We start from the raw sequence: 23,634 nt of genomic DNA on the forward strand, positions 1-23,634 counted from the left end.
AAAATGATTTGACCATACGTATGAAACTTTATTTCAGGGCTCTCTATTCAATTATAGTGGTCATATGCCTGGTTTTATAGCAGGACCACACTATTTTGATTACTGTAGCTCTATATTAAGTTTTGAAATCAGGAAGTATGAGTCCTCCAGTTTTATTTTTTTCAGGATTATTTTGGCTATTTGAGGTTTCTTGTTTCCACATGAATTTCAGGATAGGTTTTTCTATTTCTGAATAAAATGCCATTGGGATTTTGATAGACATTGCATTAAATCTGTAGGTCACTTTGGGTCATATGGACATCTTAACAATAGTAAGAATTGCAATCCGTGAACCCAGGATAACTTTTCATCTATTTATGCCTCTTTAATTTTTTGCAGCAGAGTTTTATATTTTTCAGTGTACAACTCTATCAGTCCTTGGTTAAGTTAATTCCTAAGTATTTTATTCCTTCGAATTGCTACTGTAAATGGAATGATGTTGGGCTGTTACCTTACACAATATGGATATAAAAGTTAACTGAAAATGTATCAAAATCTAATATAAGAGCTAAAACTATAAAACTCTTAGAAGAAAACGTAGAGGAGAAGCTTCATGACATTGGATTTACCAATGACTTCTTGGAAGGACACAAAATGTACAGACAACAAAACTAAAAATAGATAAATTGGATGGACTACATCAAGATTTTAAAAGCTTTGTTCCTCAAAGGACACAATCAAAGAGTGAAAAGGTAATGCATGGACTGAGATAAAGTATTTGTAAACCATCTATCTGATAAGGAGATACCATCTGGAATATATAAAGGATGGTTACAATAATACATTGTTACATCTCTTTTTCAAGGGGAGCCCATGTAACACTGTATTATTTGCATTTGACAGATGCTAGCATTACATGAATAATGATCCATAAACTTGGCTTAGATTATTTAATTCTCAGATAATCTTATAGGAGTCCTTACAAGGCCATGGTTGCACGTCTAGAGAGAGGTAGCAGAGGAACAACCACCTGTGTGTAACTTGGATTGTGAGCTGGCTGTTTATGCAACACCCTTGTGCCTTCAGAAACAGCACAGGCACAGTTTCTGTAAAACTTCATTCTATTTGATATTGGAGTGTTACAGGGTACATCCAACCTTAGGGCTAGGTGGGTAAGATGACACCCAACTCCTGATGGGCGGCTCGCCATATCTCAGAATGCCAAAAAGCTCTTTCTCAAAGGGAAAATACCTACTCATGAAAGAGAAGATAACTAATCTCGCAAACTTTAAGTGTTATTCTTCTGAGGAGGGTCCCAGGGATTCATGACATTTTTAACTAGTGAGGGAAGAAAGATATAGAATTTTGTCCCTCATTTTGGCATCCCTCAGACCACGAGGCTCCAGGAAAGTTCACTTAGATATCAGCCCTCTGCACTAATGTGGAATTAATATCCAGCTATCTGAGACAAATGAGTCTTACGAAGCCATCCACTGTATTATTCACTTTCATAGTCCCCTCCCCTATCTGAATTAAATGTCATGAATGTCACGTGGGATAGTAAAATGATCTAGGTCCCTTTCATTTATTAATCCAAGCAACAAATCATTTTTGAGCATTTATTTCGTGTCAGGCCTTATCTTGGCTCTGGTGAGACAATAGTACACAAAGTAAAGTCCATCCCTTCAGGGAGCTTACATTCTAATAAAACAGACAATAAATAAAATACAACAATATTGTGGAACATCATGATAGTAGTGTAACAAAGTGGAAGCAGGGGACAGAAATTGGAGAGTGCTGCTTTGGATAGGGAATTCAGGGAAGCATGGTTTGGCAGGGTTACATATAAAGAGATCAAAAGGAAATGAAAGAGGGTGTAGCACTTTCAAAGCTTGATCACAGACTTCTCGGTCTCCAGAAATGTGAGAAATGAATGGTTGTTGTCTAAGCCAGCTACTCTGTGGTATTTTTGTTATTGTGCCCCAAATGGACTAAGATAGTACTCTAAGCTGCCTAGACGGCTGAGACCAAGTCAGAATACTGGAATTGCATGTTGACCACATCACTTTTGCAGTAGTGATCAGAGACCTGGACCCTTGAAAACTCTTAAGGGTTTACCCAATCATTTTGAGGAGCTTATGCCATTCTACTCTTATACTCAGGACAACTGTAATTGTTGTCTTTAAGTGATAACATCTCTCCCCAGCACTCTCCTCAGAGCCTTAGCTACATCCTTGTTCCAGAGAGTATAAATCAAAGGATTCAGTGTGGGAGTAATGATGCTATAGAACACAGAACCAACTTTGTCTTGCAACGGGGTACGCTGGGACCTGGGCCTCATATATGAGAACATGCAGGCACCAAACCAGAGGGAAACCACAGTGAGGTGAGAGCTACAAGTGGCAAAGGCATTTCTCTTACTCCCAGCTGAACGAATCTGAATGACACTGTGGAGGATGAAGGCATAGGATGTAGAAACCAGAAAGATGGGGAGGAGGAGAAGGTTGATGCTGCTGATGTGCACTGTGGTCTCATAGACAGTGATGTCTCCACGTACCAACTTCACAACAGCTGGAAACTCACAGTAGAAGTGGTGGGTTTTTGAGGCCCACAGAGAGGGAACTGCGTCAAGATCACCGTGTGAATTAGGGAGTTTATGGATGCTCCCAACCATGACACAAGAGCCATCATAAGTCCCACCTTTCTGTTCATGAGAACAGTGTAATGCAGTGGATGACAAATGGCAACATAGCGGTCATAGGACATCAGAGCTAGGAGAAGACACTCAGCACCACCCACAGACAAATAGAGGAAGTGCTGGGTGGCACAGCCCACAAAGGAGATGGACTTCTTGCCAGATAGGTAGTTGGTAGCCATCTTGGGGATGGTTGTGGAGACATGCGTCCGATCCATGAGGGAGAGCTGGCTGAGCAGGAAGTACATGGGTGTATGAAGCTGGGAATCTGCAAATATGAGGAGAATGGTGAGGATGTTGTCACTTGCCACAATCAGGAAGACCACCATGGTCAAGATGAAAAGAAAGAGGTGAGTGAGGGAGTCATCAAAGAGCCCTTCAAGGATGAAGTCTACTGGAGAGGTCTGATTCCTCTGCCGTATCTCCCCTTTCTCTGTCCCTGGGGAAACAGGAAGTGGAGAAGAATTTTGATATCAGAAATAGTGGAGTTCAGCACACCTTACAATAAGACCTTTTGATTTACCACACAATTTTTGAAGACTTTTTTTTCTATTTCTAGTGATTCAATAGCCCAAATTCTTGAAATAGCCCTTTAAAATGAGAATGTCAAATCTTTCTTCACAAACATGACACTTAGAAATTCCGGAATTTCTAACCTCTAAGTGCCAAAAATCAAACAAGAGCCTCTCCTCATTAAGAAAGAAATACACACACACACATATATACTTTTTATAAGTATATATATATATATATGCTTTATAGAGAGAGACTAAATGTTTACTAAATTATATTTAGTATAATATATATTATATATGTATATATATATATACAAAGTACACATATATGCTTTCTTACTTATGTCAGAGTTTATCCAGAGAAGCTGAACCACTGAGAGTTTTATACATACATATGTATATATACATATATACATATGTATGTATTTAATGGGATTGTACAGAAATTTTGCATTATGCAATAGTGAAAGCTGCTTAAGCGGTCTATATAAGGCTGTCACCCTTGTGTCTGATGCTGGAACTTCAAGTCCATGGCACAAGCAGTCAGGAAGCTATAAAGTGGATATAAAGTGTGGCAGATCAAGGGCCTGCTGGAACCCACAAGAATGAGATATAACCCCAACAGGGCAGACTGAAAGCCATGCCTGTTCTTGTTGCCACTGGAATTGGTGGTGTGATTGTCTTACAGAAGCTGAGGCCCATATTCAGGAGCCTAAACACACACACCTGGCCTGGAAGTCAGAGGCGCTAAAGGAGGATCCAGGGGAAGGCAGAACAATTGCAGGCCCACCTGCTGCTTCGCACGGAAGAGGAGAATCAGCAGATCAGATGCCATCTCTGTACACTACAAAATGGCTGCTTCTCTTCTGCCTCTAAGGCTCTGGGACAGTCTCTCCTGTGACCCACCTTAACCAGAAACACAAAAAATGGGAATTCTGGGAAATGTAGTCCATCCTAGCCAAGTTGACACATTACGAAACCACCAGAGTCCATCTCCTGTCAATCTGGCACAGATGCACATCTCCTTAAGCCACACTTCATCCCAAAATAAACACAACAGTCATCCTTTTACCTAACATGATATCACTATCCCACATAGAACCAAAAACATGTGAAATAGTCATATAAAAACAAGGAAGAAATATCCATTCCTGCTCTCCACAGAATGAGACATCCTATCCATGTGCTAACCCATTCTGTGGAAGTCAGTTACACTCTTGCTCAGTCACTCTCGTTCATGATAATGGCCTCACAAACAGAGTAGCCACAGAAACCAGGATGAAGGCTACACATGGGCTCAGCAACATGGACTCCTCCTATCACTGAATCAACAAGCAAAGGAAGTTACTATACACTGCCTTGCATGGCTGATCCTGACTAGCAAGGGGTTACTGAGTTTCTACTACACCATGGGGATGAGGAGAAGCATGTCTGGAAGGCAGGAGATTTTCTAGGGGGCACCTCTGTACTCAAATGCCCTGTGATGAAAGTCAGTGGAAAACTATGCAAACCCAATTCACACAGGACTGGTAATGACCCAGATCCTTCAGGAATGAATGTTTGGGTCATCCCACCAGAAAAGGAAACATGATGAAATGCAGACAAAGGAAATATGGAATGGTGTGAAAGAAGACTGTTATATACACCAGACATGACTATGTAAGCAGCTTCAGAAACAAAAACTGTAGTAGTAACAGGTATTTCTTCTTTCTTTTTTATGAATATTTTCTAAATATAATTAACTGAATTGTTTGAGGTTTTCCCCTCACATATCCCCTTTCTAACGTATGGTATATTAATGTAGTTAGGTTCATATCTAAGTATATCAGTCATAAGACATAAAAAGGGGAGTAGGAACCAGACAGAAGTAGAATGAATTTCAACCAAGACAAGGAAGTGATTTGGTATCTTCTTAAGTGGAAAGGGTTGGTGTGATTTATATCCTTTTCTTGGGAAAAGGTTAACAAGTTTTTGATTGTATGTGGGGTAGTCGCATTATGTTATATGGAAGGAGAACTTGGTATGCTCTTTATTTGGAGATTAAGTATGGTTTATGAGATATATACGGGTGCCATGTTGACAAATAACAAAACCACCATTGTTATATACCTGAAAACAAACAAGAGATATGTCCTCAGTAGACCTGAGTCTCTTTAAATTATGGATCAGGCTGATCAAATTAAGATTATAACATTTAATCAACCAAATTCTATAACATTTAGTCAATCACATTCCCACTTGGCCCTTTATCTCATTCTCACAGGAATGCTGATCAGAATGAGTGCTTCATCTCCATGGTGAAGCCCAACTTGAAAAATTGATAATCTAAATTAATCTCCAAAATATCGACCCAATACCTCTTTGTATTTTTTCCTAAACATCTCCTAGATCTTCTTGCTTTCCACATTATCTGCTTACCATTTAGAGCAAAGAAGTCAGAACTGAATGTTTTCTCCAAAGGATAAATTGACCAGTAAGAAAGAGGTCACATATATTATCTCTCTCCAATTAATGCAGCCTAGGGTCATCTTTTTGGCTGTCTCCTCGTACTGTTATTTCAAACTCAGCTTCTTGTGAATGAAGGGCCCAATATCCCATGTTCCCCCTGGTCACTCCAATCCTATCAAGCCATCCACATATTTCCCTTGTATTAAAGTATTCATCTACGTCTCTATCTCTTTCCTCATTAATTTCCACCTTTTAAATGTCCATAGCATTGGTTTTCTCATTATCTGAGTCCTGTCTCTCTGCCTCCCTTAGACAACTTTCCTAATAATTTCCCATTCTGATTTGTGACCCTCAGTTGACTTTTTTCTCTGCTTTCTCAGCCAGCTTTCCTCACAGACTGACCAATATCACCCTCTGACTTTAGGGATGAGGGAATAAGCTAACAATGCCAGAGGTTGCCCTAGTTTATAGTGAAGGTTTCCTGAACACCTCGAGCCCAAAAATTATCTTACCTGGAATTTCTGCTGCAGAGAATTGTGGAGAGAACAAGTATAGAAGTGAAATGGCGAGGGAAGCATAGATCCACACTAACTCAAACATTGGCTACTGATCATCCAAACAAGTCTTTTCTGAGGTGCTCATCAGAGTTTCTTCTCTAACCCTGGTCATCTGCATTTACTGGTAGAATGGCATAGAACACCATGTCCTACACAGTCATCGTTGTCTACACTAATTATCCTAGTGACAGAGCATCATCAGGAACAATAGCATCCGTAGTAATGCTCTTGCAATCTGGGCTCAGATTTTGAACTCCATCAGCACACATCAGGACAGATTAAGTAACTGAACCTATTGAACTTGTAATAGGTGGGCCTTTGAATAATGAATATCCTTCATCTGCCTCTAAATATATATTTCAGGTACCTCTCCATCCAAAAGGACAACAAGAGCTTGGGCAAAAAGAATTTCCATTAATGTTACCAGATTAAGAAGGTTCATTTAATACCAGCTTAATCATCAATAGGTCCAGAGCCAAAAGAAAATCTGTTTTGGAGTTTCTGCTATTTTGGATCACTCAAGGCACTCTCTTCTTAGCTTTACACCTCCTTTCCTACCAAATAAAACAAGAATTTGCCTCTAGCACTGGTATTTTTTAGTAGAATCCCCTTCTTGACTGCATGAATCTTTCCTCAGCAGGAATCATAGCAGTAAAAATGAGAAGAGACTTGGACCGAATGAGCTAAACATGAGGGAAAAGAAGCAAACATCTGTGAGAAATAAAACAGCCTTCTAACATAGAGACCCTATTATGTCAGCTGAGGCAAATCAAGGGCACTCAATGTATGGCATCAGGGATTCAACCCAGAGGACACATCCTGAGTCTCTTCTGGAGAGCATTACTTCAAGATGCCAATTACACTCCCTGTGTGCATTGAGATAAGCACTCCCAAAGGGCTTTCTTGGAGTTCGTTGGGAGGTGTCAGGGCATGAGATATTTCAAGGAGCATCACTCTGATGGTAACATGGGAATGACTTCTCCAAGGGCCAATTAAGCATGGAGAGAAACAATTCCTAGAGTCTCTGGCTTGTTTTTCATCTTGAAACACAGATCTTTCTAGCTCCTTTCTATCCAACCCTTTTGAGAAGACAGACTGCAAAAAATCTAGTCTCCTTTGCTCATAGGACACTTTTGGGGGTTCTGCCACATGCAATATCATAGAACAGAAGTCAAGGAATAGAGACAGGCAATTGCCAGTAGTGTTTCCCACTCTAGCTCTTGGTCATACTCCAATTTCATATTCAACATTAATATAACATGTCAAAAGACTTCAGATACAGATATCAAAGAAGAAAATAGCATGTCCCTACATCTCCTTCATATTTACTCCCATCTCGTTGTCATACACTGCTCTTTCTCTCCATTATATGTTGAGCTATTCCTTGTTTCTCTAACTCAACTCAGTTGCTAAAATGTCTTGTTTCACTGATCTTATCTTGTTTATTCTTGGTGTAGGTCAGTGTATCATCACTCTCTTCAAAACCTGCTCTCTAGTGCTTTTACCTGGTGCTCTTCTTCTCACCAGAATATAATATCTCTGTGGTTAAGACAATGGTGGCATTTATATAATTCAGTAATTTATTTGACAAATATTTGATGAGCTTCTGCTATGTCCCCACTGTCGTATTGGGTAGCATGGTATATGGTGATTAACAAGCAACCATGGTCTCTCCCCCCATGGAACTTACTGGTAAAACTAATAAATAAACATTGTATATCATATGGGGTTAAGAATTTGTAGTAATTAGAAGACATCATCATCATGGTGGTGTGAGAGGATCCTTGAGTCTCTGCTCTTCAATCTACAATGATTAAAACATTCAAAACTCAACAAAAGCTAAATTGCACCAAACACCAGGGTGATGGAAAGATCTACACATCAGTACATGCAAAGAAAGTGAATTGGAGCACATAGAAAAGCCTAAATGAGGGAGCAGTGGAGGCAGCACCCAGGATCCTGGATCCCCAGCCATGGCAGATGAGCCAGCCACCCCTGATCCCAGAGGACACAGTGGTCTTCAGCAGAGGTGTACGTGTGACTGCAGCCAGGCAGGGGCAGTGACACCTGTGGCTACAGGAAGCAGAGGAGCTACAAAGGTGGAGTCCCATGATCCCAAACCCCTGTCCTCAGCTCAGAGCCTGGTGGCACCAGGTGTGCACAGCACTCCCACTTCCCAACAGCAGTGTTTCCTGGGACCAAAGGGTAACAGGCAACAGCTGAGACAGTGCTGCTTGTACAAGTCTCCCTCACCACCTCCCCAACCCCAATCCCCACAGCTGTGGTGGAGCTTCCCACTCAGTAGATCTCAGATGTGGCTTTACATTGACCATTTCCATGTCCTGAGAGCAAAGCCAGCAACCACAGAAATGCAAGCAATAAAAAGCCATCAGTGGGCCCCAGAAGGGCAGGCAGCAACAAAGAGAGTATCCATGTGACACAAAATAGAGGAGCTGGAGGATAGAACTTGCAGATCCACAAATATAGCCAGACACAGCTCAGGTAAGAGAAATCAAAAACAATTACTATAATGACACCTACTGAAAACAAAAAAAGGCTTCTAATCTCTAAGCAATTGAAAAGTTTGAAACAAAACAAAACTGTACCTAAATAAAAAACGTATTTGCTACAGAAAACAATCCTCCAAAAACCAAACATAAAGTCATGGGAGATTCTGATCTAATGGACAAAAAATTCAAAATAGCTATCATGAAGAAACTCAGTGAACTTCAAGAAAACTCAGAAAGATGGTTTCATGACCTCAGGAATGAAATCAATGAATAGCAGGAATACTTCAATCTCCAAAAAGATCAAAACTTTCAAGAAGAACTAAGCAAAAATTCTGGAGGTGAAGAACTCGATGAATGAGATGAAGAATGCATTGGAAAACATTGCAAAAAGAGCATGTCATGTGGAAGAGAGAATTAGGAGCTTGAAGATAGCTATAAATTGGGCAGGTAGAAGAGGAGAGACAGCTAACACATTTTAAAATGTAGAAATTCTACAAGAACTATCTGACTCCTTTAGAAATGACAACATAAGGGTAATGGATATCACAGAAGGAGGAGAGAGAGAGAAGGGAGTAGAGAGCTTATTTAAAGAAATGGTAGCTGAGAACTTCCCAAACCTGGGGAAGGAACTGAATATACAAATCCATTGTGCAAGTAGAACACTCAATTATCTCAACACAAAAGGACCCTCTCCAAGACACGTGATAACAAAACAGTCAAAAATCAATGACAAGAGGATTGCTGGGAAGGTGGTAACATAGGACTCTGAACTGACCTTCTCTGATGGACACAACAAATTTACCCCTGTGGAATGATTACCTCTGAGTGAGAACTGGAGACTGTATAAAATGAACCCCGACAACAAAGAACAACACTGACTGAGTTATAAGAGGCAGAGATACGTTCCTGCTGAGGAAAGAGTCACATTCTTGCCATGGTGCTTCAAGCCAGAGACATTTTAAGGTATGAAGCTTTTCCTGGAGGAGCAGGGGATCTGAGGGGGAGAGTGATGTCATAATAAGCAACCGTCAAATTCAGCACAACCAAAGACAAGTACCTGGCTTTGCTGGTTATTAAACCCAAAGGAGAATACCCCCCAGAAAACCTATTGAAGCGAAGAGAAAGAAAAGCCTGCTTTCAAGGGACCCATGCAGAAATTCACCCATTCTAAAAACCAAACAAAATCACCAGAAAGAAAGGTGCATAGTCCTTTGATTAAAAAAAAGACTCACTGGATAAGCTCTGAGCACATCTCAGAGAGGCAGAAGGTGATTGGGATCACCACCCCAGGGAGTGAACACTGGTCGGAGCCATTATTGTGACATAATACAGGCCTCTGAGACAGACAGTGGCAGATGCAATTGTATTTCTTCCCATGGCCTGTTAGCTGAGGGGTTTAGCCTGCCCACTAGAGCAGTGATTTAATCCAGCTCATCCAGGGAAGGCGCCCTGCCCTAGGGACTCACCCCACCCACTAGCCAGCCAACAGGGAACTTGTCGGGCTGTGTAGCTGGTGTGTTCTGGACCTCTACAGCAAGATAAGCAGGTCTGCTTCAGCAGAGCAGGGCATGTACACAGGGTGGGCCTGTGTTGATGGGGTTTATGGTCCCACAGTGGGGTGGTGAGACTTCTCAAGTGCAGCAGGCTTGTGCTGTTGGCCTTCTTATACAACAAATAGGGAATCTGCCCACCTTCCAACACCTGAAATGATTGTGTGCTCCCATCCCTGAGTCTGGCGTCACAAGGTTGAGCTCCTGAGAGAGCTAACAACAGCCCCGCAGACCAAAGGCCCAAAGAAAATGCGAGGCCGTGACACTAGCAACCAGCCACACTGGGGCCTGACTGACTTTATAGCAAAACAACAGCAGGTATGTGCTATTAGACCTTTCAGCCAGCTGTGTTGGGGCTCACTTCACCCAATAAAGTGAGTAAAGTGACCGTAGCAGCAACACACAGCTGAGCCTTACAATCACCTGGTCAGGGGGTCAGCCTCACCTTCATATGCACCTTCAGCAAGACCTAACTTGCCACAGCTTCTAGTCTGTAAGCCTGGCCTGCAGACTGTGGACTCACCAGCCCACATGCTCACACAGGCCAGTATATTAAAGTCAGTCTCTCTCTCCACATACGTATACACACATCTGTGTATGTGCGTGGGTGTGTATCCTGTTGCTTGTTTTCAGGAGAAGCCTGGCAACCACATTGCTGAAGTCCCTTTGTCCTTCACTTTTCCATTTCAGAATCCATGTCATTCGAGGGCTTTAGAAACTCAGCACCATAGGAAGTTTGCAGATGAAGCGTTTGTCCAATCCAGACCTTGTACTGCATGTCGAGCGCTCCCAGCACTGCCAGGGAATTCTGGGGAAAGCCCAGATGACCCTTTCCTAGCTGAAGACACACAAAGGACCCCAAGGCCCCTTACTTGCAACAGGCCAAACTGAGGAACAGAAAGCTCACCCTCCTGAGGGCCGTTCGACAACATGGTCAGCAACCAAACTCCTGCAAGACAAAAGCAATATATGAGGCCTCAGGAAATAAACCCAAAGCAGTATTTGCAGAACGCGGACTTCCATGCCAGAAAGGGCTGTCGAGAATATGTCACATTTCCTTTAACACACTTCTTGGGGAAGTCAACATGTTATCTGTCTATTGTGACCCTTTAGCACTCGCACTTGATACATGCTCCTTCCTGCATGGTCCTCTCCTTTCGTGCTAAATGCTTCCACTCTACAGTCAGTCAAGAGAAGAAAAATGATGGTGTGTGCATGCCAGAGGGAGTCAGCACCCTCGCAAATCATCAGGAGCATGTGAATTTCTGCCATCACTTGTGTGGAGTGGGGGCCACCCCTAGCTACGCAGCAGCCAGGCAACGATAACCGGGAGCAAGAGGTCTAGATGACTCCTTCGACAACTTTTAGCAAGGATTTGCTGGGTGGATTCTGATTTGCTTCCAGAGAGGTCTGTGTGTTTGTGTGAGGGAGAGAGATGGAGGGAGAGGGAAGGGAAGATGATTTCATGGTTTGAAAGCTGCTGGGAAAGCTGATTCCCACTAAATGCAGAAAAGCCATTGGACAAAATCCAACGCCCTTTGTGATCAAAACACTCAGGACACTAGAAACACAAGGCAGCTCCCTGAGCCTTGGAAAGGGCATCTGTGAACAAGACAGAGCTCACATGCATCATACTTCACGGGAGAGACTGGAAGCCTCGTCCCTGACGTCAGGACAAGGTGAGCAAGGGCCACTCCCATCAATTCTATTTTACATTTACGGGAGGTTTTAGCCATGTCAGATAGGCAAGAAAATGAAATAAAAGGCATCCAGATTGGACGGAGTGAAGTAAAACTCTCTCTATTTGCAAATGACATGGCCATGTATATAGGAAATCAGAGAAAACACAGAAAAAGTATTGGAACGAATAAACGACTTCTGCAAGATGACAGGATACAAGATCAGTAAAAAAAAACAAAACCACCACCAATCTACGGAACTACAAGTTGGTGCAGCCACCATGGAAAACAGTATGGAAGTTCCTCCAAAGATTAAAAATAGAACCACCATATGATCCAGTAATTCCACTTCTGGGTATTTACACAATGGAAACAGAAACATTCCTGCAGACAGACATCTGCCCCCCATGTTCACTGCAGCATGATTCACAGGAGCCCAGACACAGAAGCAACCCACGTGTCTGAGCTATAGATGCAGAGAACAGGTTGTCAGCTGCCACGGGGAAGGGGTAGTGGGTGGGCAAAGGGAGCAAGGGGGTCAAAAGGTACAAATTCCCTGTTCTAAAATGAAGAAGTCCTGAGGACTTAACGTGCATCATGGTGAGTAGAGTTAGCAGTACTATATTGTCTACTGGAAAGTTGCTAAGAGAGTCAATGTTAAAAATTCTCAAGACAAGAAGAAAAATTTTGTAGCTATATGAGGTTGCAACAGCACAGAAAACACTGACCATCTTAAACTAGTTTTTCTCCATTAAAACAGGTTGTTGATTAATCAGTCCTGGTGCTCAATTGCACAGACAGCACTGTGCACATGCCAGGCAGGAACCCATGGCCCCAGGAGGTCCCCAGAGACAAGAATCCTCAGAAACACTGACACCGGAAGCAAGCAGCCCTTCAATAAGGACAATCTGGCTTCCAGCAGCCCAAGTAGCTTGATTACCAAGTCAAGGCCAGCCCGGCAGCCCACGTGGTCCCAGCAGCAGCTTGCTAGTCCACCAGTGCTGAAATGTGACCCCAAACCTGCATTGGGAAGACAGATTGGAGAGATTTGCCCCCTGTTACCTTGTGAGACGACCTTGCAATGAAGCTCTTCTTTTCTCCAAAGCCAAGGCCATAGTCCTGGCTTCTATGCGCATCAGGCAGCAAGCCCTTGCTCAGTAACAAGGCGATGGATTCAAACTTGACTCATGGCGGTAGGATTTGGGAATACGCACATATATGGAATCATTATATTTTACACCTGAAACTAATATAATATTTCAATTAAAAAGTCAATTTTATTTCTCCATGCTAGCAATGAAAAACTGACAATAAAAGTAAGAAAATAGGTTAATTTACAATAGCATCCAAACCAATAAAATCCTTAGTAATAAATCTAACTTAAGAAGTACAAGACTTGTACAACAAATGCTCCAAAACATTATTGAAAGCAATTAAAGAGGGCCAAAATACATGAAAAGACTGCCCATATTCATGGATCAGAAGACTTTATACTATGAAGATGGTGATACTGCATGGAGAGAACTGCAGAGTCAATGCAACCTCGAGCAAAATCTCAGCAGCCTCTTTTGCAGTAACTGACCAGCCAATCCCGAAATTCATAGAGAAATGCAAGGGAGCCAGAGGAGCCAAAGCAACCTCAAAGAAGAAGAACAGGATGGAGAGCTCACGCTTCCTGCTTTAAAACTCCTTGTGAAGCTGCAATAATGAAAACAGTGTGGTACCGACAGAAAAATAAACACACAGATAATGGAACAGAACTGAAAGACCAGAAATAAATGTTCATGTTTACAGTCAGTTGGATTTTGATGAGAGATGAGACAGTTCAAAGGGAAAAGAATAATTTTTCAACAAATGGTATCGAGACAACTGGATATTCACATGCACAGGAGGAAGTCAGACTCCTTCCTCACAGCACTTCCAGAAAGGACCTCACAGAGATCCAACACCACATAGGAGGCAGAACTACACAACTCCTACAGGAAAACACATGGGATCACAACTTCTGACCTGGAGTCAGGCAATCGTTATCCAGGGATGACACCGAAAGCACTAGTATAAAATAGAAAAGAAATAAATTGGACCTCAACAAAATTAAAAACACGTGTGTCTCAAACGAGAGTATCAAGAAGGTGAGAAGACAACCTGCTGAATGGGACAATACCCAAGCGAATCACAAGTATAATAAGAGACCTGCGTATAGAAAACATACTGAACACTTAAAAGTCAATAATAAAGAAACTACAGGTGTGGACTGAGCAAGACGGCGGGGTGAGCTGACCTGGGACTGTCTCCCCTCCAAACTGCAACAAAGGACTGGAAAAAAACTCAATTTCAGCAAATAAACCTAATGCCAGGGCGTTGGAGACCTACAGTATCAAAAATATGGAGGACAGAGACCCTGCTGCTGGCCTCAGAGGAGCTGGAAGGCAGTAGGAGAGAACTTCGCTCCCTCCCCTAGAGTCTGGGATTGCTGCCTCCAGTGAGGGAAGGAGCGGGGGAGGGGCTGCACAACCGGGGTATCATCCAGGACTCCCGCTGGTGGTACAGTGGAAACCTGCTGATGGGGGAAGTCTTCCGTGTGCGGGGACCCCACATACCTAGGGCCCCGGGAGACCAGAGACCAGAACTGATCTGAATCCAGATCCGCCTGAGAGAAAAACTGCCCCTCCCCCAGGCGAACTGAGCTGGGCGCCACCATCTTGCCCGAAGGCGGAGAGCTCAGAACATGCAGCTCTCGACCCCCATCTCGTGGCAACAGGCTGTAACTGCAACCGAATTCTACCACCATGGGAAAAAACTGCTCCTCTACCATCCAGCAACTTATAAAAGCTCTAGACCAGAAGGAAAACAATAAAAACACAGAATTAAGTACTGAGGACTTGGAAACAGGTAACTTAAGTGAAAATGAGTTCAGAGCAGCTATAATCAAAAAACTCAATGGGGTAGAGAGAAAGAGAAACAAGCCAACGAGTTCTGGAGTTGCTTCACAAAAGAGATTGAAATTATAAAGAAGAATCAAACAGAATTATTAGAGATGAAAAACACAATGGACCAGATAAAACGGAATACGGATTCCTGGAATGCCTGGGTAGACACCATAGAAGAGCCAATTAGCATAATCGAATAAAGACAGGCTGAATGGCTCCAGACAGAGGAAGAAAGAGAACTAAGAATTTTAAAAAATGAGGAAAATCTCCAAGAGATAGTGGATTCAATGAGGAGAAAGTATTTAAGGATCAGAGGAATTCCCGAGAACATGGAAAAGGAAAATGGAGCAGAAAGTGTGCTTAATGAAATTATAGAAGAGAACTTCACAAATGTAGGGATTGAGGGAGAAATGTGTGTAGAGGAAGCTTTCAATTCTCTTAGAATTGTCAATGTAAACAGACCTACTGCAAGGCATATAGTAGTACAAATGGCAAAAATGAAAGACAAAGAAAGAATACTCAGGGCAGCAAGACAGAAGAAAATAACCTACAAAGGAACTCCTGTCAGACTTTCAGTGGGTTTCTCTACAGAAACCTTACAGTCTAGGAGAGAATGGAGTAACATATTCAAAACTTTAAAAGATAAAAATCTTCAGCCAAGAATACTCTATCCAGCAAGAATATTCCTCAGATATGAGGAAGAAATTAAATCTTTTCCAGTCAAACAAAAGTTAAGGGAATTTGTAATCAAAAGTCCTCCACTACAAGAAATCCTCAAGAAGGCTCTCATACTTGAAAAAAGAAAAAATGGAGAAAGGGGTCACAAACCACAGAGTAGCGAGACAGATAAATAGAACGAGAATAGGATAGCAAATATTCAACTATAGCATTAGGATAAAGGTAAGGAAACTACCAAAGCAAAGAGGATCTTATCACTCTAACTACAAACTCATAACACGAGTTGGAATAAGAAACGAAGATAATAATTTAGGAGGGGAAGAGCAAAGGGACTAAATCAGTCTAGGCCAAGTAACTAAGAGACCACCAGAGAATAGACTATATTATACACGAGATTCTAAATACAAACTTCAGGGTAGACACTAAACTAAAAAACAGAACAGAGACACAAATCATAAATAAGGAAAAATCTATGAAACCCAGCTTAAGAAATTGCCATATCAAATGGGTAGGATAAAGCACACAGGAAGAGAAAAGCAGGAAAGCCAGATAATGAGCAACAGATTGACAGCTTTAAGTCCACATGCATCAATAATCACTCTCAATGTAAACGGATTGAACTCTCCAATAAAAAGACACAGAGTGGCAAAATGGATTAAAGAAAAAGATCCAATAATTTGTTGCCTCCAGGAAACACACCTCAGCCCCAAGGACAAACACGGGCTCAGAGTCAAGGGGTGGAGGATAATATTTCAAGCTACTAGCAAGCAAAAAAAAAGCAGGTGTTGCAATTATTATATCAGACAAAGTGGGTTTCAAAATAAGACAGGTAAAGAGAGACAAAGGGGGACAATATATAATGATCAAAAGGACACTTCATCAAGGAGAAATAACACTTATAAATATCTATGCACCCAATATAGGAGCACCAAGGTTCATAAAGCAACTATTAACAGACCTAAAGGAAGATGTTAAAAACAACACAATAATGGTAGGGGACCTCAACACCCCACTCACATCAATGGACAGATAATCCAGACAGAAAATCAATAAAGAAATAGTGGAGCTAAACGAAAAACTAAAACAATGGGACTTAGTAGACAGATATAGATCACTTCATCCTAAAACAGCAGAATACACATTCTTCTCAAGTGCACATGGAACATTCTCAAGGATAGACCATATGTTGGGAAACAAGGCAAGCCTCTACAAATTTAAAAAAATTGAAATAATAACAAGCATCTTCTCTGATCATAATGCTATAAGGCTAGAAATCAATTACAAGAAAAAAGTTGTGAAAGGCACAAAGATGCGGAGACTAAACAATACACTACTGAACAAGCAATGGATCATTGAAGAAATTAAAGAAGAAATCAAAAAATACCTGGAAAGAAATGAAAATGATAACATGCCATATCAGCTCATATGGGATACAGCAAAAGCTGTATTAAGAGGAAAATTCATCACAATACAGGCACATCTTAACAAACAAGAAAAATCCCAAATAAGCCATCTTAAACTACACCTAACTGAACTAGAAAAAGAAGAACAAATAAAGCCCAAAGTCAACAGAAGGAGAGAAATAATAAAAATCAGAGCAGAAATAAATACTAGTGAAACGAAAAAGGCAGTAGAAAGGATCAATGAAACAAAGAGCTGCTTCTTTGAGAAGATAAATAAAATTGACAAACCCCTAGCCAGACTTACAAAGAAAAAAAGGGAGAAAGCTCAAATAAACAAAATCAGAAATGAAAGAGGAGAAATAACAGACTCTGCAGAAGTACAATGGATTATAAGAGAATACTACGAAAAACTCTATGCTAACAGAATGGATAACCTAGAGGAAATGGATAAATTCTTGGACTCCTGCAATCTCCCAAAGCTCACTCAAGAAGAGGCAGACAGTTTCAACAGACCAATCACAAGGAAAGAGATTGAAGCAGCAATCAAAAACATCCCAAAGAATAAAACCCCAGGACCAGATGGCTTTCCTGGGGAATTCTACCACACGTTCAGTGAAGATTTAATACCTATCCTTTTCAAGCTATTCCAAAAAATTAGGGAGGATGGAACACTTCCTAACACATTCTGTGAGGCCAAAATCACGCTGATACCAAAGCCTGACAAGGACAGCACGACAAAAGAGAACTACAGGCCAATATCACTGATGAACATAGATGCAAAAATTCTAAACAAAATTTTGGCAACCAGAATTCAACAATTCATCAAAAGGATCATACATCATGATCAGGTGGGATTCATACCAGGGACACAGGGATGGTTCAACATCCACAAATCAATCAACGTGATATGCCACATCAACAAACTGAGGAATAAAAACCACATGATCATCTCAATAGATGCAGACAAAGCATTTGACAAGATCCAACAGCCATTTATGATAAAAACTCTGAACAAACTGGGCATAGAAGGGAACTACCTCAACATAATAAAGGCCATATATGACAAACCCACAGCCAACATCATACTCAATGAGCAAAAACTGAACGCCATCCCCCCAAAAACAGGAACGAGACAAGGATACCCTCTTTCACCACTCTTATTTAACATAGTACTGGAGGTCCTGGCCAGAGCAATCAGGCAAGAAAAAGGAATAAAAGGAATCCAAATAGGGAAGGAAGAAGTGAAACTCTCGCTGTTTGCAGACGACATGATTTTATATATAGAAAACCCCAAAGAATCCATTGGAAAACTCTTAGAAGTAATCAACAACTACAGCAAAGTTGCAGGGTGTAAAATCAATTTGCATAAATCAGTAGCATTTCTATATTCTAATAACAAACTAACAGAAAAAGAACTCAAGAACACATCACCATTCACAATTGCAACAAAAAGAATAAAATACCTCGGGGTAAATTTAACTAAAGAAGTGAAGGACCTATATAATGAAAATTACAAGGCCTTTCTGAGAGAATTGAATGATGACGTAAGGAGATGGAACTACATTTCATGTACATGGATTGGAAGAATAAACATAGTTAAAATGTCCGTTCTATCTAAAGCAATCTACAGATTCAACACTATCCCAATCAGAATCCCAAGGACATTCTTTACAGAATTAGAACAAAGAATCCTAAAATTTATACGGGGCAAGAAAAGACCCCGAATTGCTAAAGCAATCCTGAGAAAAAAGAACAAAACGGGAGGCATCACAATCCCTGACTTCAAAACATACTACAAAGCTACAGTAATCAAAACAGCATGGTACTGGTACAAAAACAGGTGCACAGATCAATGGAACAGAATTGAATGCCCAGAAATAAAACCACACATCTATGGACACCTTATCTTTGACAAAGGAGCTGAGAGCATACAATGGAGAAAAGAACGTCTTTTCAATAAATGGCGCTGGGAAAACTGGAAAGCCATATGTAAAAGAATGAAAATTGACCATTCTTTTTCACCATTCACCAAAATAAACTCAAAATGGATCAAAGACCTAAAGGTGAGACCTGAAACCATAAGGCTTCTAGAAGAAAACGTAGGCAGTACACTCTTTCACATCAGTAGTAAAAGGATCTTTTCGGACACCATGTCTTCTCAGAGAAGGGAAACAACAGAAAAAATAAAGAAGTGGGACTTCATCAGACTAAAGAGCTTCTTCAAGGCAAATGAAAACAGGATTGAATCAGAAAAACAACCAACCAACTGGGAAAAAGTATTTGCAAGTCATATATCTGACAAAGGCTTAATATCCATAATATAAAGAACACTCACAACTCAACAACAAAAAATCAAACAACCCGATCCAAAAATGGGCTGGAGACATGAACAGACATTTCTCCAAAGAAGATATACGGATGGCCAACAGGCACATGAAAAGAGGTTCATCATCGCTGATCATCAGGGAATTACAAATCAAAACTACACTAAGATATCACCTTACACCTGTTAGAATGACAAAAATATCTAAATCTAATAGTAACAAATGTTGGAGAGGTTGTGGAGAAAAAGGAACCCTCATCCACTGCTGGTGGGAATGCAAACTGGTGCAGCCACTATGGAAAACAGTATGGAGATTCCTCAAAAAATTAAAAATAGAACTACCATACGATCCAGCCATCCCACTACTGGGTATCTATCCAAAGAGCTTGAAGTCAGCAATCCCAAAAGTCCTATGCACCCCAATGTTCACTGCAGCATTATTTACAATAGCCAAGACATGGAAGCAACCTAAGTGCCCATCAACAGATGATTGGATAAAGAAGATGTGGTATATATATACAATGGAATACTACTCAGCTGCAAAGCAGAACAAAATCATTCCATTTGCAATAACATGGATGGACCTTGAGGGAATTATGTTAAGTGAAATAAGCCAGTTAGAGGAGGATAATCTCTGTATGACTCCACTCATATGAGGAATTTAAAAAGATGGACAAAGAGAACAGATTAGTGGTTACCAGGGGAAAGGTGGGGTGGGGGGAGGGCACAAAGGGTGAAGTGGTGCACCTACAACACGACTGACAAACATTAATGTACAACTGAAATTTCACAAGATTGTAACCTATCATTAACTCAATAAATATAAATAAAAAAATAAAGAATTAAAAATAAATAAATAAATAAAAAATAATAAAGAAACTAATAACTCAACTTAAAAATGGGGAAAGGAGCTAAACAGACATTTCTCCAAAGAAGATACACAAGAGGCTGAAAAGCACAGGCAAAATGCTCAAGATCCTTATTCAGAAGGGAAAAGCAAATCAAAGCCACAATCAAGATATCACTGCCCATCCACTAGGACGGTGGTAATTTAAAAGGTAGACAGTAAGAAGTGTCGACAAGGATGGGCAGAAATTCAATCCTCATATGTTGCTGGCTTGAAATAAAACATGGTGCAGCCCTTTGGAAAACAGCCCGGCAGCTCTTCAAAATCTAGACGCAGTTTCCATACGACGCCACAATTCCACTCCCAGGTATGTACCCAAGAGAAATGGAAACATATGAAAAGTTTGAACACGAATGTTCATAGCGTCAGGATTCACAAGAGCCAAAAGTTGGAAACAACCCAAATACCCCTCCACTGGTTAGTGGATAAACAAAACATGGTATATCCAGACAACAGAATATTATTTGGCATAAGAGAGAATCAATTACTGACATGTGTTATAAATGCGGATGAACTTTGAAACATCCTACATTAAAGGAGCCATCAAAGGACCTGTATTGTATTATTCCGTGTATATGAAATGTCCAAAATAGACAGAGAGAGACAAGAGTAGTTGAGGGGTTGCCTAGGGCCCTGGGGATGGGGGAATGGAGAGTGACTGCTCAGGGGTACAGGGTCTCATTTCGAGGGGATGAACACGTTCTACTATCGTGGGGATGGTTGCACAGCTCTGTGAATATCCCACAAACCACTGAATCGTACACTGAAAATGGGTGGATTACACGGCATGGCAGTTATATGTCAACAAAGCTGTTTCAAAAAAGAAAAAGAAAAGCAATTTTCTTTTAACTTTGCGATGTGTCTTTGTCCCACGATAAGTAGCACGAGGCACTGGCTACAGCTGAGTCCCAACCAATCCAAAGGATGTGGGTCACAGCCCCACAAAGCCCACCCCCAGGGAAATGGGCAAAGACATCCTCGGAAGGAAAGGATGGGGGATGCTGGTGTCAGGAAGGGGGTGCAGACTTGCTCCAGCCAGCAGCATGGGCGGGAGCAGCCCTAACCCGACCCTTCACACTAAAGAAATGTTGCCTTGAATTTATGCCTCGATCTTCCCAAGGGAAAGCAGGTGCAGCTTATGGTGTCTCTCTAGGCAAGAGGGTAGCTGGCAGAGGACAGAGTGGAAATTTTATCTTTTGATTTTCAAAGCAGCTATTCCATGTGGGAAACACACCGAAAGGGAGAAAACGAGAGTGCATAGGCTGTAACATTCTCTCTAATTCAATCACTCCAAGACACGGAGGTTTCCTTAGAAACTTGCCCAGAACAGAGCTGGAGATGGGATTTTAAACAACAGGACTTGGAACAAGTGAACATTATTGACTCATTAGTGTGATAGTCAGGGACCCACGAGGGTGAACACAGATCCTGCTGAAAGATGAATGAAAGTGCCCAAGGGCATCGATGAACTCTGGTGAGACGGAAGGAGCAGGACCTGTGCAGTGAGCACAGAAATGGGAACTTTCCATGACACACAGGCTGTGAGCGAGTTGCACTGGAACCACTCATCTGAGAGCTCGGCCTCTCTCGTCTGTCTGTTTACCAGTTTAGACCCTCAAGGGGAGAAAACTATTTTTGTCCCCTGTTTCATGTCTTCAGGAACATTTGGTAACTTAAGGCATCAGCTGTCAGAGCTGCAGGAACTTCTGGAAACCACTTAGGCCCTCCAGCCGAGCCCGATGTTACAGATGAGGAAACTGAGACACAGGGAGGCTGGTAGTGTCTCTGACAGCTGGCCCAGGGCCTTTCAACCTGGTGAGACATGAAAATCTCTGCTCCCTGTGCCAGGAGTGGCCGGATCATTAGAACAAGACATTTTCGAAGAAAGCTGCCTGTTTACCATCAAGTGACCCCCAAACAAAACTTGAAGGATACCAGTAACTTTTCACATCATTTTAAAGAAACAAAGGTTGGTGCTTTATTTTTGCAAAGGGTAAAATATACCATCATTTTTGTTCTTTCCCCAACACAGAAAGGAAACAGTCTACTGGACAGGAGAAAACTCTAGGGCGAGTTGCCATTTTCAGTTTATCCCCACGGACATTTGAACCAAACGACTTGAGTCCTGACCCCTTCGTCCCAGTAAACGCATCAACTCATCATAAATGAGCAGAGACACATTGGTCTCCTCGCCCAGGTAGCATCCACATTTGCGACAGGTGTGCTCCTGCCACCAGGTCCCTGTCCCTCCCTCAGGGGTCCAGACAGGGCCGGACACAGGGGTGGCAGCATGGTGCCGCCTTTGGTGGTGGGCAGCAGCTCTCTCACCTGTGGGCTCACCAGGCCAGGGCCGTGTCCTTCACCGAGGTGACGGAGGTCTCCTGCTGTCCCTGCAGATGCCGACCAACAGCCCTCGGTGATAAAGGACCGGGACACGGAGCAAAGGGCACCTGTCCCCTGCGTCCGGCCCACAGGGCGAACCACAGGCGGGTCTCCGGGCTCAGAGGCCTTCTCTCCAGCCCCGGAGCCTCTTCTGCCGGCCTCCGGGCGCCGGCTGGCCCGGGACGCGGGGCCGAGGCTTCTGGGGGAACAGGCCACCTCTCTCTGCTCCCCTCGCCGCGCCCACAGCCTGGCCCCTGGGACCCAGGACCTCTCCGCACGCCCCACCCAACCTGGCCATGGAGCAGAAGGCGGGACAAGACCCTTGGGAGCGGCCCTTGGGCGCCATTGGCGGTGCACATGCGCGCGGCGGGCGGTCACGGGCACGCGCTTTCTCTGGCCGTTGTGCACAGGGCCAGGAAGCGAGCCCGGCCGCGACCTTGGGGTCCGCCCATGTCCGCCGCTGGAGGGAGGCAGTGCGGCTCCGAATGCGTCCCCGCCACAGCCCGCGGGGAGAGCCCGGCCATGGCCACGCCAAGCTGGACTGCTGCAGCCCCACCACCCGCCCCTCAGGGGACAGTGGGGAAACGGAGGCCAGGAGCGGCAGGGACTGGCTGGGCCCTTGAGCTGGGCAGAGGCCCCAGGACAAGAAATAGAGCCTCCTCCCGTTTGCATCGCGGCGTCTGTGTTTCCGTTCACTGGCTTATTCATCCACTCATTCACTCATGGCCTCACTCACTCAGTCATTCATTCATTCAGGCCTTCACTCATTCATCATCCGTTCATTCGTTCAGGTAGGAATTCATTCTTTTAATCATTCAGCCAGTAGCCTCTATTCCCTGCTTGTGTGCCCAGCACTGTAACTTCACCAGGGAGCAAAACCCAATATGTTTCCTGCCCACGTGGAGCTCAGGTCCCTTGTGTGACATGAAGAAAACTTCAGAGAAATCCCATGCTGGGCGCTGCCATCTTGGGTGACCCTTGATCCCATGTTCAGGCCCAAGAGCCCATTACCACGTTTCCTCCAGGCTGCAGGCAAAGGCGGACCCTGAGGGCAGCCGTGGCTCAGGGAGGCCTGAGG

General features: G+C 42.7%; 1 pseudogene; it reads right to left on the reverse strand.

Moving 5' to 3' along the window:
* Positions 1-1,584: 1,584 nt before the first annotated feature.
* On the reverse strand, positions 1,585-22,937 carry LOC139041259 (olfactory receptor 2AE1-like; annotated as a pseudogene).
* Between the last annotated feature and the right edge of the window lie 697 nt (positions 22,938-23,634).

The sequence above is a fragment of the Equus asinus genome, chromosome 20, assembly GCF_041296235.1.
Source record: "Equus asinus isolate D_3611 breed Donkey chromosome 20, EquAss-T2T_v2, whole genome shotgun sequence".
NCBI lineage: Eukaryota > Metazoa > Chordata > Mammalia > Perissodactyla > Equidae > Equus > Equus asinus.